This window comes from Rhinolophus hipposideros (assembly GCF_964194185.1).
Source record: "Rhinolophus hipposideros genome assembly, chromosome: 9".
NCBI classification, from domain to species: domain Eukaryota; kingdom Metazoa; phylum Chordata; class Mammalia; order Chiroptera; family Rhinolophidae; genus Rhinolophus; species Rhinolophus hipposideros.
In genome coordinates, this window is record NC_138055.1 from 15861781 (window position 1) to 15879810 (window position 18030).

Here is an 18030-nt window from a genome sequence, read left to right on the forward strand (position 1 = left end):
AGCCATGGCAACGCGTTCTTCATCTTTCCTCTGACTACACGTGGAGTCACGTTGGATGGATTCCAGTGCGAATTTTCTCAGTGAGCTTTCTATTTGGTAGTACTTCTCGAAAAAGAGAAATACGTGAGAGGTAGTTGAAAATCCCCGGATCGCTTTTAGATGGGGATGGGGTGGTGTGTAACTTCAATCCCGGCATGCAACACGGTAGGGGGTACACTGTATTGAATGCTGGGAATCGTAGTCTTTGGCCAGCTGCATAGTTTGGCCCTTTTTTCCACATTATCCCAGCAAGTCCTTGCGTGAACTCTGCTGCGTGTTTTACGATTTTACGTTTCGTTCCGGTCGCAGTAGCGATTTGTACCTATTCCAGGACTCTGAAATGTACACAGCTTTTGAAGCGTGCCTAGAAAGCCGCCACGCCTTGGCCAAGGCCGCGCCGTGTTATGGGGGTCGGCCTGAGTCTGGGTTCCTCTTCAGGCTTGGAAACACCTTCCAAACGTTTGGAAACGTTTCCAAATCAGGCTTCTTTTCGGTCACTTGGGCAACTTGACCCTTCCCTTCAGTCCCTCTGCGCGTTCCGCTGCGGGAATCCCGAGGCCTCCCTGATTAGGTTTACAGAAAAAGGTAGTGAGGGTTTTTAATTTATTTATTTTTCTTCTTCCTTGAGGGAAATTGCAAACAACTTTGATGCCCTTGACTTCTTCGTAAAGTCCAAAGCTGGTGACCCGGCAGTCCCCAAGTCCCCGCTGTTAAGTTAGGTGGCGAGCGTGGTACCACAGAAGAGGAAAACACGTTTCGTTGCCAGCGCGCGGGAGGATACACCTGCAGGTATTTGAAAGCAAAACCTGTCGAGCTGTAAATGAAAGGAGCTGCTTTGTAACTTCATAGAAATACCCAGTCAGCGATCAGAAAGACACATGAAGCACCAGGTGTCTTCCCAGTGAGGGAAGTCCCTCACTAGGCTTGTGTCTTTGGACATATTTTTTATGTCTCTTTAATCTAGTCTTTACATCCCCCTCGGACTCGCTCCCCGTTTCCAGCTAAAACTCTCCTCCCTCTTCCTTATGGCTTCCTCCAGGGAAATTAAACTTCGAATTTGTTTTCATATAATCATCCGAATTCCCGAAGACAAGCTTTTCAGTGATAGTCTCTGTAGTCTTTTATAACTTCCCCTATTTAGGTCTGCCTATCTTCTTTCTGTGGTTGCTGTCTACACATTGTGGTGGTGTCTTATTTACATCTGCCCAAATTACCAACATTGGCTATTAGTAAGCAAAGGGTAGTTTACTCAGCCTTTTTTTTTTTTTAATGCTTCTGTGCTTGCATTTTTATTTTTAGAGTATACTAGGGTGTTAATTACGTTCAGAAATCTCAAAGAATTGTGTCTTTGTATGTTTTCACTCTTATTGTTTTGTCTTTAGAAAAAGATGAGTTTCTTCACTTTTCTGCACTTCATAGCTCAGTTTTTTCACCGTTTTCTCTAGCTCTGAACAAGTCAGTAGCCAGTTCTGAAACTGCGAATTCCATCTTACCTGTTTAGTGGTGTGTATGTAGTTAGTGCTGCACCTGGAGGGAACTGAGAATGAGACAGGCCCTCCAAAATAGATCCATTGTTTGTGGGTATATGTTTTTGCAGGTGATGGTGGGAAATGTATGAAGCAGGCAGAACACAACACAGTAGACTGGCAGAAGACGCTGGCTGTGCGTCCTGTAGGAGTAATGGGCAGCTCCCCCAGTTCGCAGCCTTGCTGTTTCTCCACCGTGGTCTCCACTTCTGACTTTTAACCCAGTATTTATGGTCAGTTTCCGTCTTGGTCTAGCTCCTTCAGAATTTACACTGAAGATTGATATCAAACTGCCTACCTTTGGATCTGATTCCCTTGCTTCCTAATTTTAGTTTGTCCCTTTTGACACTCTGTGTCAATGGACATTACTGGAAACAGCCACCTTTGTTGTTTTTGATGTTGTTCGGCTTCTTCTTGGAAGAAAAAACCAGATAGGCAAAGGGATGTCATTTGAGGCAATGGATTGCTCACCTGGTAGATAGCTGTTGTGCACCAGTGAGGAGTCAGGGAGAATGCAGACCTGGGAGATAAAGGCAGGAAAGCAGTTGGCATCAGGGAGCATTAAGGAATGGGGCTGAGCACCAAGGTGAATTTGTTGGTTGGTTGATTGGTTCACTTATTCATTCATTTATTAACTCAGTAAGTGTTGAAGACCTGCGATATACCAAGTATTATACAAGGTGCTGGCAGTGTAGGAGTAAGCAATATAGATATGGTCTCTATTCATACAGAGCTTGAACAAATATTAACAGTGGAATTGCATCATAAGCACCTGTATCTTATTTATTTAATTTTTAATTTTTTTATAAGGGTTTATTTGAGCCAAACTGAAGACGTGTGCCAGGGAGCAAGATATCAAATGCTTCCCGCATGTATCTTATTTAAACTGAAGCAAAGATATAAAAGCCTGACTGCAAAAGAGTATGAGGAAACTTTTTTTGGGTGATGGAAATACTCTTGATCTTGATTTTAGTGGTGGTTAAAACTTATCAAACTATACGTTTAAAAAAGTGACTTTTCTGATATGTAAATTATATCTCAACCAAAAAGCAAACAAACAAAAAGCCCCACCAAACTAAAAGCAACTCTCATTCTAAACAACAAAACACGGAAACCCATTTTAGTAGGAATCAGGAACCAGAGATACCCGCTATTCTCAGTATTGTCCCTCACTGTTTAAGAGAGTGTAACAGCATGACAAGAGAATGAAGTAATTGGCATTAATTTTAGAAAAGTTCAAGTCTTTTATTTTGAAATTCCTTCTTACTGGTAAAATGACTGTATGTCTCAGAAACCTGAGAGACTCTAGTTAGGGGGGAAAGCACACGCGCGCTCACACACTCACAGACATAATAAATATGAGAATCTGGTAAATTATTGACTACAAGATAAACATGTAAACACCAATAGACTTGCTCTAATCTTGCAAAAACACGTAAGTGGAAATTTTTAATGTTTCATTCATATTAGAGATAAAACCCATAAAATACTTAGGAATAAACTAGACAAGAAAGACATAGCTCCTATGTGAAGAAAACTAGAAAATCTTATTGAAGAATATAAAATAAGTGGAGAACTTGGGTAAGGTGCTGTACTCTATGTATTATCCATTGCTGTGTAACAAATTACCCCCAAACTATGCAGGTTGAACACCAAATGTTTCTCATCTCACACAGTATGTGTAGGTCAGGCATCTAGGAGCGCTTAGCTGAATGGTTCTGCCTCAGGGTCTCTCAGAGGCCACAGTCATCCAGGCTTGACTGGGCTGGAGGGTGTGCTTCCATGATGGCTCATTCACACAGCTATTGGCAGGAGGTCTCAGTTCCTCATCACATGGGTCTCTCTACAGGGCTACTTGCGGGTGCTCACGGTATAACAGCTGGCTTTCCCCAGACTGAGTGATGATCCAAGTCAGAAAACAAGGCAGGAACCACAGTAACTCATAACTAACCTTAGAAATCACATACCGGTACCATCATTTCTGCAATAACCTTGCTCAATGAGAGAGGGGATTACGCAAGGGTGTGAATACCAGGAATCACAGATCACTGGGACCCATTTTAGAAGCTGACTGCTGTCACACCCTAGCTTTAAGGGAACCTGAGAAAGGCTCTGACATTTTCAGCTTCTTTTGTGAAGGATGGGCTCCTACGGATAGAATCGTAAGATGGGGATTTTCTCAAACATGGGAAGGGGATTCAGATGCTGCACAGTCAAAAAGAATAATAAATGTCACTACATGTTTGAATATACAAACAGATCAGTGCAACAAGAGAGAATTCAGAAATAGACTTTCAGTATAATACACGGCAAAAGCGATGTTTCAATTTAGAGGGGAAAGGGTAGTTTATTTCATAAATGATGCTGGCTGGTTATCCATTTCAAGGAAAATAAAATTGACTCCCATCTTACACCATATAGAAAGTAAATTCAGTTTAGGAGAAAATAAGAGCCTGTGAGTACATGCTAGGGGTTGGGGAGGCCTTAACTAAGACTGAGCATCCAGAAAATACAACGGAAAGCCTGGGTTTACCAGGCCTTCTCCTTGGTGGGCCCTGAACTCCAGCTTTGTCTTCCTAGCACTATGAGGCTCCCGAGCTTTGCTTAGCTTATCAGCCTTGCACCCTCTTCTAAGAATATTGTTTCTCTGTGGCATAAGAATCAGCAAGTGCTTGGAGGGGAAAGGCAACAGAGAATGTAGGGCTCACTTCTCTAATTTTTCTCTTCTCTCTGGAATCTTGTCTCTTCAAACTCTTCATTGCCTGGGTAGCTATCTGATGGCTTTAAATAAATTCTCAAGAATCTTATCAAGCTTGTCTAGTTGTTTTGGTAGGAGGGTTAGTCTGCTTCAAATTGTACATCACAGTACCGTTGACCTTTGAACAACATGGGGCTTGGGACACTGATCCCCTGCGCAGTCATAAATCCATCCATAACCTTTGATTCCCCCCAAACTTAACTCCTAATAGCCTAATGTTGACTGGAAGCCTTACCAATAACATAGTCGATGAATACGTTTTGTATGTTATAATAGCGAAAGTCCTTGGTCCTGTTTTAATGTTTCAAAAGAATATCAAGATTTCAACTAAGACATTAAACAACCGTAATTATTTTCTCATGTTACCCTTTTGGTAGCTTTTCATCAAACAATTTATATGATGTTTAATGTTTCCAAACTATGGAACTTGTGTTATTTTTGGCTGTAGAACAACATGTTTCTAGATATTTAATGTAATAGGAATTATAGTTTACACTATACTTTTGTTTTAACTGAAATTTTGGATTGTTTGTGATCTTATTCCTATCCCCTACCCCAATTCACACCACGTGACCCTGTTGAGTATTGACTTTTGGTTTATAAAATATTTACCTGCATTTTCTAGTAAAATCTCTGGGTGCTGTGACTCTGTTACATACAATCAGAAAGTTGAAACTTGTTATAAATTAAATTCACCTGTAGTTTTGTAGTTTACATTTTATTTTCTATTAATTAAAAACAAACATCTCCCTAGAGTCTGCTTAGAAAAACAGGTCAATTAAAACATATACAGTTGTCCTCTATCAATTTTGAACTCTAGCAGAGCAGAGGAGGAATTGAATTTACTTCAAATAAGAGATTTGCTAAATTTTAAATTGTGGTAAATAAATTTGATAATTTGCATGATCAAATCAGCCATGTTGATAATTTATCGTGTTTCCCCGAAAATAAGACCTAGCCGGACTATCAGCTCTAATGCATCTTTTGGAGCAAAATTAATATAAAACCCGGTCTAATTTTACTGTAAGACTGGGTCTTATATAATATAATGTAATGTAATGTTATGCCATGTAATATAAGACAGAGTCTTATATTAATTTTTGCTCCAAAAGACACAGTAGAGCTGATTGTCTGGCTAGGTCTTATTTTTGGGGAAACACTGTATGTTAGGGACTTAACAGAGTTTTAGAGCTGGAAGGAATCTTAGAAATCATGTAGTTCCATAGCGCTCCCTCTCAGTTTTAAATTATAAAACTAATATATTTTCATGGTTAAAAAAACCCCAAATTGGAATGGAAAAGTATAAGATCAAAGGTAAAAGCTCTAGTTTCGCCCCACTCCAGTGTTTTCATTCTCTCATGCATCCTTCCAGAAATGTGTGTTTGTGTGTGTGTTAAAATTAAAAATGAAATGTTTAATTTTTTAAAGCTAAATGGAACGATACTCTACACATTAGCTTATTCCATATTCATACATCTTGGATGTCTCATTTCCTTTTATCTACTCCCTTGTTTGATAGGCATTTGTCTTGTTTCCAGTTTGTTGCTATGACAGTGCTGCAGGGAATGTTTTAATATGCACAGGTTTTCATATTTGTGCAAGTTTATCTGGAAGATAAATTTTTAGTTTTGGAATAGTTAGGTCAAAGAGTATGTGCATTCAAAATTTCATGGATATTTAGCATTTCCTCTACAAAAATGGCTATACCAATTTATGCTCCCATTTCAAGCCTCCCCAGTCTTCCTTTTCTAAAAAAAAAAATAATCTTATGAAATTTGAGGTCCAGAGAAATTAAATGAGACCCCAGAGTCCGGTAATGGCAGAACAATGTAGAACTCATATTTTAAAAATGTCTTACGTTGTTTTACCTACCACATACCTCTTGACTACCTGAAAGAGTTTGAAAGCCTTTTTTTAAAGAAAAAAATTTTAATGATTTCAAAAGTCACAAATATGTGTTATAAAAAATTTGGAAATTACCCAATTGAAAAATGGGCAGAGGACCTGAAGAGACATTTCTCCAAAGAGGACATACAAATGGCCAATAGACATATGAAAAAATGCTCAATATCACTGATGATCAGAGAAATGCAAATAAAAACCACAATGAGATACCACCTCACCCTAGTCAGAATGGCTTTCATCAACTAGACAAATAGTAACAAGTGTTGGAGAGACTGTGGAGAAAAAGGAACCCTCACACACTGTTGGTGGGAATGCAGACTGGTGAAGCCGTTATGGAAAGCAGTGTGGAGGTTCCTCAGAAAATTACGAATAGAATTACCATATGACCCAGCAATCTCTCTCCTGGATGTCTACCCAAAAAATCTGAAAACATTTATCCATAAAGACACGTGTGCTCCAATGTTCATTGCAGCTTTGTTTACAGTGGCCAAGACATGGAAACAACCAAAATATCCTTCGATAGATGAATGGATAAAGAAGTTGTGGTATATATACACAATGGAATACTATTCGGCGGTAAGAAAAGATGATATAGGAACATTTGTGACAACATGGATGGATCTTGAGAGTATGATGCTAAGTGAAATAAGTCAGACAGAAAAAGCAGAGAACCCTATGATTTCACTGATATGTGGTACATAAACCAAAAACAACAAGAGAACAAGACAAATGAGGAACAAAAACTCATAGACACAGACAGTAGTTTAGTGGTTACCAGAGGGTAAGGGAGCTGGGGGGTGGGAAATGAGGGTAAGGGGGATCAAATATATGGTGATGGAAGGAGAACTGACTCTGGGTGGTGAACACACAATGGGATTTATAGATGATGTAATACAGAATTGTACACCTGAAATCTATGTAATTTTACTAACAATTGTCGCCCCAATAAATTTAAAAAAAATTTGGAAATTACAAAAAGGTCAAGGAAGAAATTAAAATAACCCATATGTGTTTATTAGATATAGCACTATCACCATCTTGGTGTCTTTGTTAATATTTAACATAGATACTTTAAAATTAAAATTAGGATCACACAATAATACTGTTTTATAACTGCCTTTTTCACTTGCCAATATGTGTTAAACAATATTAAAAACAAATATTTTTACAAGATACCTTTTAATGGGTGTACATTATTTCATGTCATGACTATGTCGTAATTTTCCGATTTATTATTTTGAGACCTTTAATTTGTTACCATTTTTTAAACCATTATAAATATTTCTGCAATGAAAATCCTTAGAAAGAAATCCTTAAAGACAAGTATTATAGAATAAACTCTTAAAATTGAAATGCTTGGTAAAAATATATGACTTGTTTTAAAAGGCTTTTAATGTACACTGGCAAATTGCCCTCTAGGAAAGTTGTACCAATTTACATTCCCACTGATTTACATTTTAAACATAAAAAAGCTTAAAAGAAAAGGTACAGTTTGGGGCTGTCAGAGTAAAATTACTCAAGTTAGATGCTGTGATCATTGGGAGTAGAGAGTATGGCATTTGAATATAGAAATTTCTAAGCCTTAAAATATTGAAATTTCCGTGAAAGGTCAGAGGAATATTTGACCAGTTAATTAATATTCTCAGAACTTTTAGTTATAAAGTGCAGTCATAAATACAGTGATAACATTGAGGCTGCTTTATCGCGAAATATGAAGTCAAACATTTTGGGTAGAGATAATATTAACACAGAAAACAATAGAAATATGAAACATTTATTAAGGGCTTGGTGTGTACCTTGTAGATTGTAAAATGTAAATTAAACCATGATAACTTGCTTAAGAAATCTGTGGGATGGATATTTTTTAATGAGAAGTCCATTTTAGCAGTGTTAAAAGAAAAATTTTAATTTCAAAAATTCATGAGGTGCTTATTATACAAAGTCTCTTTTAATCCCGCACAATGGGTGTGGTCATTATTTCCAGATTTACAACTGCAGGAAGTAGTGTCAGAGTCAGACCATGAGGCCAGGTTTATATTGACTCCAAATTTTTTTGACTTAAATTGTTTTAAACAAAAAAAGTCATGTCCTACTTCCATTTAGGTCTCCTGTGTTTTCTGTCTTCGTTTTTCCCCAATTAACCCCCTCTTTCTGCAGAAACAGCAATTGTGGATGTGATTATTATTTTTTTGACTTAAAATTCTAATTGTAAAATAATATAATTATAATTTACAGTCATTTTGGTTAGAAAAACAGATTTGCTATAATCTCACCGTTCTAACACAGCTACTTTATCATTTTCTGTCCTGTTTTTTTCTTCACATGTATTTGTCCTAATTAAGATAGGTAACATTCACTGAATATTTGTTATAGGCACTGTTCTTAACATTTTGCACCTAATGACTTTTTTAATCTCCTCAACCATTTTATGACATAGGTACTGTTATCCCTAGTTTGCAGATGAGGAAACTGAAGCACAGTGAATTTAAGAATCTTACTGTAAGGACTTGAATCCAGGGGGTTCTTCTGAGCTTGTACGTTTAACCTCTGTACCGATTCCCATATTTAGCCGTTTTATTAGCACTATTGTTATTATGGCGTATACCTATTTTTTCCCTTTCCACTTACTCCTTACTTATAAACATTCTCCTCTTGCTATGTAGTTCTCAAATTTTTAAAGAATTAACTTTATTTTGACGTAACTTACATAAAACACAGTGTACCCATTTAAAATATTCAGTTGATAAGTTTTGCTGAATGCCTACACCTAACCACCATGCTAATTAAGATAGAACTTTCCCATCGCCCTAAAGAGTTCCCTGTGAACTCCCCAGTAATTTCTTCGCCCATCCTTCACCAGGCAATCAGTGATCGGCCTTCTGTCACCATTCTAATATTTCTTTTGACTTCCTCTTCAACGCACGAGTTATTTAGAAATGTAATGTTTAATTTCCAAAGATTGTGAATTTTTCAAGTATCCTTTTATTATCAATTTCGAATTCAATTCCACTTGGTTAGAGAACATGTTGTATGTGATTTCAGTTCTTTCAGCTTTGTTGACTTTTTGGTTTATAGCCTAGAATGGAGGTTGGCAATTTATTGTTTAAAGGGCCTGATGGAAAATATTTTAGGCTTTGTAGGTATTATGATCGCTGTCAACTTAGCTGTTGTAGTATGAACTTTAGGATATGAATGGGAGTCGCTGTGTTCCAATAAAATGTTCTTTATAAACATAGCCAACAGGTGGGCTTTAGCCTTCAGGCTGTCATTTGCTAACCCCTGGCCTAGAATATGGTCCTTGTTCTATGGGTGCTTGAAAATAATCTGTATTCTGTGGTTGTTGGGTGGAATATTCTAAAAAACGTCAATAAGGTCAAATTGTTTTGGTAGTATTTCTCAGATCTTGAATATCATTGATAATTATCTGTCTACTTGCATTATCGATTACTGGGAGAGGAATGTTGAAATCTCTAACTATATTAAGGATCTTTCTATGTCTCAGTTTTTGCTTTGTGTATTTTGAAGCTCTGTTGTTGGGTGCATACACTCTTAGGATTGTTACATCTTCTGGTGGACTACTTTATCATAATGTAATGTCACTCTCTAGTCTGAGTAATACTCTTCTTCTGAAGTCTGCTTTCTCTGATAATAATGTAGCTCCTCTAGTTTACTTCTCTCAGGGCTTACACTCCTGGACTGCCAGATGTCTAATGTCTGAAAACAGGTATTTCACATATTTTGTCCAGTTTTCTTATTTTTGAAGTGGGTAAGCAAGTCTAGTCCCTGTTATTCTAGCATGGCTGGAAACAGAAATCCATAACTGTCTTTTTAGTAGATGCACAAGCTGCCGTCAGTGGTTGTACTTTTATCCTCTTAGTTATTCCCTTAGTGAAGACTAGTTTGTTTTCTTTCTTTTGTCATTTTTTCTATCATAAACAATGCAGTGAACATCTTAATGACTGCAGTTTTTCACTATTTTGATTAGTTCCCTGCAGTAATTCTCAGAAAGTAGTATCATTGAGTCAACATTATAAATAATATATTTTGAAGCACATTGCCATTTAGTTTCCAAATATACTTTTCACTAGTTTTCCAAAATTAATAATTTACAGTTCCATAGCTATATAGGAGATAGAAGTTTCACCAATATTTAGATTAGCTATGCTTTAAAAACAATTGATATCATTACTTATTTTTAAATTTATTTGAATTCTAGAAATGTTGAATACGCTTTTATATGCATTCTGGCATTGTTTTTCTTTTTCTCTATTTGTATGTTTTACTTATTAGTCTACTAGTGTGTCAGTCTTTTTCTTGTAATAAAGATAAATTTATTTGTAGCAAATATTTTTTATAGTCTGTATGCCTTTTAAGTTTTTAAAAATGTAATTATGTCACCATCTTTTGTGGTTTCTTCTACAGCTTTTGACTTTTGGAAGTCCTCTCCAGGTTTAATAAATATTTAATTATGTTTTTTTCATTAAAAGTTATATTAAAATTTTTCATGCAACAAATATTTACCTAACACCTACTGTGAGCCAGTCATTATACTAGGTGTTGGGGACACGATAGTAACTGAGATAGAAATGACGTCTGATGACATGGGAATAAGAGAAAGTGGGTATTTGCGAGGGCTGTTAATCTAATTCTAGCCTCCTATGTAGGTGACTGGTGAGAAATCTATTAATTAAGCAGCGATGATGCCCATTCTGTCATTTTTCAGAATTTTTTTTGGTACAATAGTGTGAGATTATGGTTTAAATTAATTTTTCAACTCACCACCTGTTTATTACAACATTGTTTATTAGGTAGGTGTTTCCCACCCATAGAGTTATAGTGTCTCATGACTTAGAGTCTTATCTCTATAATATGGAGGCAGTATAATGTATGTGTTCTGGAGTCAGGCTGACCTGTGTTTAGATCCTGGCTCATTAGCCAAGTAACTTCTGACATGTTGCTTATCATGTATGAACTTTTGTTTCTTTATCTGTAAAGTCGGGTGGTAATATTATCTATCACAGGATTATTGTGACAATTAAATGCAAAAGTATTAACACTTTTTAAAAAGGCACTGCGTTATTATATAGTTGTCAGATGATCTTGATGAAAAATTGCCCTATGCATTATTACATGATATGTTTCTCCATAGGTGAAAGCACCAAACATAACCCAAAAAGCAATGGAAATAGTGTGGAAATAGTTTGCATCAAGAAAAATCTCATTCAACTAGTTGTTTTCATTTAATTTTTTGTTTCTGAGCTAGATGCAAGCATATCTACATTATTGTTAGAGGGTGTGTGTTTTTCCATTAGCTGAATTTAAGATTAAAAAGAAGAAGAAGAAGGAGAAAAAGCACAAAACTCCATCAGGTTCTTCGATCCAGACTTTGTTGCCTCTCAGTTGCCAGGTGCATTCCTGGTCTTGGGCCTTATCATACTCTGATTTGTTTCTTTGTCCTGATGTCAACTTCATACCTGCTTTCATTCTTGCTTTGGGTCACAGTCACAGGTCGTGGCTTGTCCTGCTCCTAGATACCTAAGGCTACTTTTCTGGGTTTGTCTTCCTTTTCACACTCTCAGCAAGACCCCTTGCTTAATTTTCAAATCCGTAGGGGGCAGAAGTAGCAGCTGGCTAAGGATCAGGGAAAGGCAGAGTGGGAGGCTGGGGAAAAGAGAGAGAGCTCTGTCCCGTGCCCACTCACCTCATGGCTCTCAGTTCTTCCAAAGAAGTTTTGGGAGAACAGGGGAGATGTGAACTTGCTGTCTTCCTAAAATGAATGTGTTTTTTTCTTTCTTTTTCAGTGCTAACTTAATTGAGATTGTTTTCAACTCTGATCTGTCCGTTGTTTGGCATTTCAAACCTTCAATCGTCGGTAAGAAGGAAGCAATTCTGGGGAATGATTTCAATCTGTTTGTAGCAAACATAATTAGGGGGAAGTCTTAGAAGCAGTGGAGATTGGTGGCTGTGCCAAGGTGAAAGTTGTTGTGTTTTGAGTGTGATGTCGTCCTTGAGCAAAGTGAAATAAACCAGAAGGCAAATGAGAATGCAGACTGGTATGCCAAATTCATTTTAAAGCCCCAGACACCCATTCAACCTTACATCTGCTCAACTCTGAATGATTTTCAAGAAAAGAGAGACTTTGGCCAATGGCATCTTCCCTCAACTTAATGAACTCTGTAGTTCCCGGGGCACGTGTGTCAAAGCTGTAGACCTGAGGTGGTCATCATTGAAGGCCCAAACACCTTTACCATCCAACCTGTTTAGACACCATTTTGTCTCCACTCCCAACATCTGGAGCTCTGGCTTGACTATGTGAACAGCTGCTTTTCCTTCTTCCTCTGCATGCTGGGTGAGACATATGGGGACTTTCACCCTGACTATTCACCTTTTGTGTTCACAAAAGCCATTGACTTGTCAAGTTTATCCACAGTGTAACAGAATCTCTATGTTGCTGCAAACCTGGTTATCCTTGCATCCTGGAGAATCCCAACTGCAGCCTGATGGAGTTTGAGATCATCCAGGCAGTATTTCTAAATGAGTCTCAATTTCGGTATTTTAACTTTAGGACCAGAACTATGCTGCTGAAGGCTTTAGACAAGGAGGATAGATTGTCCTCAGGTTCTCTGATGAGTGATGACAAAAAATGAAGGATTGGAAAGCTTAGGGTCAAGATTATTATCAAAGGGCTCCCTGTCAGATTTTATCAAGATCCCCATGAGTTGGGTGAGCTGGTTTTCCAGGACTGGTTGGTTGGGATAGAAAAACTTGACCCAGCCACTTTCATGACTGAAAATATAGGATAGTAAATATGGAGATAGCCAAATCTATTATCAGCATAAGGTGAATAATGTATTTTGTATGTCCTTGTGAAAGGAATTTTAAAATGATTGAAAATATTCCTTAAGCATTTAAAATCGTCACCATATTCCTGTAACATGAATTTCTCCATTTGAAGATTTTTTGAAACTGAAATTAAGAGCAAATAATGGATCTTGGAAGACTATTTAGGAAGTGCAGGTGCTCACAGAAGACCTGAAATATCGGCAGTTGTGGATCTTTTCTGTAGATCTAGGGCAGAGATTCTCAACCAGGGCCGATTTTGCCCCCAGAGGGACATTTGTCCATGTCTGAAGACATTTGCAGTGTCATGGTTGGCATGCTAGTGGCCCCTAGGGGGTGGAGCTCAGGGGTACTGTTAAACACCCTACGGTGCACAGACAGCTTCCATTCCTAAAGTCACCATGGCCGAGGTTGAGAAACTGATATGAAGGCATCAGAACTGCCTTTTACTGTCTAGTGCTCTGTGTGTGTTATAACATTTAATCTACATCATTTAGCCACGCAAGGTCTTAGGTACTATAATTCCTGTGTTACAGATGAACAAATGAAAGCTGCTGTGTGATACTTAACTCACTTGATGTCATCATCAGCGTGGGACCATTTCAAGATCTGAACCCAGGTCCTTCTGACTCCAAAATCCATGCTTGTTCTCCTTCACCCTGACTACTCAGAAGGTAATCACCCATGGACCAATAGCCTCAGCATCATCTGGGAGCTTGTTATAAATGCAGGATCTTGGTCTGCTGAATTAGAATTTTCATTTTAATAGGATGACCAAATGAATTGCATGCACATTAAAGCTTGAGCAGCACTGCCTAACATCCTACTGCCTCTAAATGAAACTGTTTCCTTTATTTTTGAAAATAGTGTCATGTGGACATGTACCAGATTTAAAATAGAAGAGCAATATCAAAATACGACAGACTATGTAGACAGACTTCCGGAGGGATCTGTGATACCCTTAAAATTATATGAAGAACAGAACGTTTGTATGCATATGTGTGTTTTGGCGGGTAGGAAGATGGCCTGTGTTTTTGATCAGGTTGTGAAAAGGTTCAGTGATCCCCCAAAAAGTTATAAATAACTGTTGTAAGGGCCCAAATAATGTGGGAATAGAAAATGACAGCAGGTGGTATATTCTCAAAGGCCTCCAGGGACCCGGTAGGCAATATTCCTTTTCATATGATAGGGAGCAGATGGACCTGTAGTGAATGGGAAGAGTTGACCCACCTAAAGTCATTCAAATGCAGTGTTGGGTGGGTGGGGTGGGGTAAGGGCAGGTGAAATCCCACCTGTGCTCGTCAAACAAAACTCTGCCAATGAGTCAAATGATTTTGGAGCCCTGGAAAAGAACACTCTATCAAGCATAATTCTTTTGGTTTTAAGTGACTCAAACTGGCTTCAACAAAAAGGGAATTTACTAGCTTATATAACTTTAAAGCCTGACATTGGGTCCAGTTCAGCTCAGGCTTCATCCAGCGGCTCAAATGATATTACCAGGCCCTGGTTTCTCACTCTTTCTCAGCGTTGCTCTGCTCTCCTGATGGTGCCTCAACTCCCTGGCTCCTCCATCACGAAAGGAAAATGCTCCAGGTTCAAGTCCAGCAGAAATGGCTAAAGTCCTAGCACTGAGTCTATTTCTGATTAGCTTGACCTGGACCGTATTCTTGTATCTGACTCAGTCACTGATGCCAAGAGAATATGATGTTCTGATTGGCTAATCCTGGGTCACATGCCACTTTTAGAGCAGGAAAAGGAGTCAGATTTACTAGAATAACATGAATTGAGAGTTGGGACAGGGTGGGATGTCAAATAATAATCTGGGGCTGTTACTGAAAGCAGGGTTGGGTGAAGGCATGTGGGCAGCCAAAAAGTATCGTGAATATTTACAACAGGCTTGGAGTTTTATAATACAATGTCTAAGGACAGATATGTTCTCAGATGCCAGATTTTTCAGTTCCTAGCTGTGTGACCTTGAAGAAATAATTTCACAACAGTAAGCCTTTGTTCTTCTATATAATGTGTTAACATTAACCACCTTGAGAGTAATACTGTGTGTAAAGCACCTGAAAACAGTACCTGACACATATCAGGCACAGAGTTAATAGCTAATGAGAATGAAGGGTAAAGAATGAGTTATTGTATATATATTTGGCTAAAGCCTGAAATATGGTTAATATTGGTATTCTTCAACTATCTCAATTTGAACTGTATCCATTGGTTGATATTTACTAAGGTGTTCAGTATTAAGCCTTTCTGTATATTTGGATTAGGGACAGATCATTTTTCCATAGTAGTCTCCTTAGTCTTTGATTTTGGGTATTATTGAAAGATTAGCTTATTTTAGACTTTATTTTTGAATGTATAATAGGTGGACTAAATGTCTGAATTAGAAGGTACAGAATGGATAGATTCTTTAGAAAGAAGTGCTAACTTATTTTTCTTTTGGATCTTTGATACTCTTTAATCACCCAGGTCATTTCAACATCTCACAGCTTGGGTAGCAATAAGCCATTTGGGCAGCTGGTCATTATTATAAGGCAATGTAGAGGTATCATTTCATACCCTTGACGCTTTGAAGCACTTCTGAATCCTTGGAGATACTGAGATTAGTTGGTGATGTTTGTTTTGCTGAGGAGAGACCCATTGAACTGTGGGGTAATCCCAAATTCTGTCTAAGGTTTTGAAATTGGAAGTTCACCTTGACCAGATTGTAGGTCCCCCGGGTCATTCTGGAACTCATATGAACCACAGAGCAGCCAAGTTATCTATAGAGGCACAAGGTGAGTATCTCAGAAATCTCAGGCTAATGTACCTGGTGTTCCTTTTTGTGTCTAATGGCCCCCCCGCCCCCTTGCCCATCCCCTACATGCCCACCCCCAGGGAATATAGGTGTCTCCAGAGACAGGGGGGTACTTTGGCAGCCCAGAACACACTGACTTTAGGCAATGAGTTTAGAATCACTGTACAGAATCTCAGAGATGATCCAGTTGTCTGGACCTGCACCTTATTTTACCAGAGAGATTAAGTTGTAACTGCACCCATGGTTGTCATTGGATTAGGGCAATCTTCCCTAACCCCTGCCGTAACGGACAGGCACACATACCCCACACCACTGAATTAGGTATCTTCAACCTTAGCAAACAATCTGAAACGATGAGGTAACATATGTAGCAAATCTAATTTTATTTTTTTGCTCTTGTCATTCTGAGGTCATGAAATACCTTGGAATCCTAAGTAGGGTTTCAAGTACACAGAGCATTAGGAAGATTAAGGAGTTTGCTTTCATTAGAACGTGGAATGGACTGTGCAATGTGGTGCCAACATAGAAAGAAGGTGACGTAGATACAGAGGGTAGATCCCTTCCGGAGCGTTTATTAGCAATAATCGCACCTCGGATAAACATCATTGGCTACGATACTGCCACTGTGCAAAGCTCCTGGGCGTTTATAATAATCACACGTAATTGAAAACGTGAAAACTTGAAAACTAAGATATTAAAAGTTATCTTTTTGACAATAAAGACTACAAGCACCACTTTGAACGTTTTTATCATGCAGAGTTTACTGAGAAGTGCCAGGAGGTGTTTGTTATTTCCAAGGAGTCAAACAGAATCTTTGAAATCTTGGAGAGCTTTGTCTCAAAGGATGTGAATTTGATTTTAATGGTGCCCCAGCAGTTTCCAGTTTAGACTCTGTGCTCAAGTAAGATGTCAAGAAATCCCAAACCTTTCAATTGGGCTCAAGGAAAAGAACCTGACTTTAGTAAAAGTGATCTCTCAAATTTGGAGTATGTTCCCTCATTTCCCTCACTCTATGCCGGTCCCTTCCTGCAACACAGGCTCCCTGAAAGCCACACCTGGCTTAGACTTTCCTGATCAGATAGCACTCTGCATCTGCAAAGGTTTCCTGGCTATTTCAGACTTTCTTCAGTCTCCTCAGGAAGATTGGAAACTCCTGAGGGGCAGAGTGTTTGCCTTGTTTTTCTCCCATAGATCAAATTTGGTCTAAGTAATTCCTGACTATGATAGAATGACTCTGAGGAGAAGAAATTAGATGAGGAAATAGGAGTGATGGCTCTGTACAGTATTATGTATTTTACAAAGAGCTTCCTCATACATCATCAACTTATTATTAATTACATTAAGATATTCAGCCTGTACTAACTAAACGTCTACTCTGGGCCATGTCACTATTTGTGTTTGTGTCTAAGGAATGGAATTACCTTACCCAAAGCATGTACTCCTTCATGTTTTATCCAGGGTCCTCTACATTAAAAGCCCCAAATCTTTTCCAACCCTGGGCAATGACATAGTCTGTTCACCACCCACAGACATGAAGAGGCTGAGGGGTGAAGTATGAATGGGGGTTGTCTGCGTATCCATCCCAGTCTCATCCCTAGAAAGAGGGGGCTTCTTCAGATAGGTTTATTTCTTCCATCCTCATCCTTCAGTTATTAGCACAGATCTTATTTATTCTGGGAGAGTTTTATGGTTTGAAATAAGCCCATAGTGGTTGGATGGCTCAGGGCTGTCCTCCCCCATCTCTGCCCCATCTCAGCACCCGTCATTTTAGCCCATGGAGGTACAATGACTAAAATTCTTGTGGTGCTGGGAACTCCTGCCAAGAGAAAGATGAGTTGTTTGGTTAATACAACATGGTGCTCAGTCAAGATATTAAAGACTATTATATAAAGACTATGAAACATATAGGTCGTGTGTTAAAAATCTTAGGTTTGAATAGGCAAAGCCATAGAGACAGAAAGTAGGTTAGTGGCTGCCAGGGGCTGAGGGTGGAGGGAAAATAGAGAATGACCCCTAATGGGTGTGGAGTTTCTTTTTGAGGTGCTGAAAATGTTCTTGAATTAGATAGTGGTGATATTTGAACGACCTTGTGGATATACTGAAAACCACTGAATTGTACACTCTAAAATGGTGATTTTGGGGGGTATATGAATTATAGG

General features: G+C 38.4%; 1 pseudogene across 1 annotated transcript in view; it reads left to right on the forward strand.

Annotated features, from left to right (window-relative positions):
• The first annotated feature begins 443 nt into the window (after positions 1-443).
• Positions 444-18030, forward strand: part of LOC308501822 (putative tetratricopeptide repeat protein 41) — a 59929-nt pseudogene continuing 42342 nt past the window's right edge. Inside the window, exons 1-7 of the transcript in view lie at positions 444-624; positions 1637-1710; positions 12223-13030; positions 13936-14053; positions 15749-15851; positions 16593-16772; positions 17330-17423. The product of the transcript in view is annotated as a putative tetratricopeptide repeat protein 41 (transcript). The remainder of the gene's footprint in view (positions 625-1636; positions 1711-12222; positions 13031-13935; positions 14054-15748; positions 15852-16592; positions 16773-17329; positions 17424-18030) is intronic.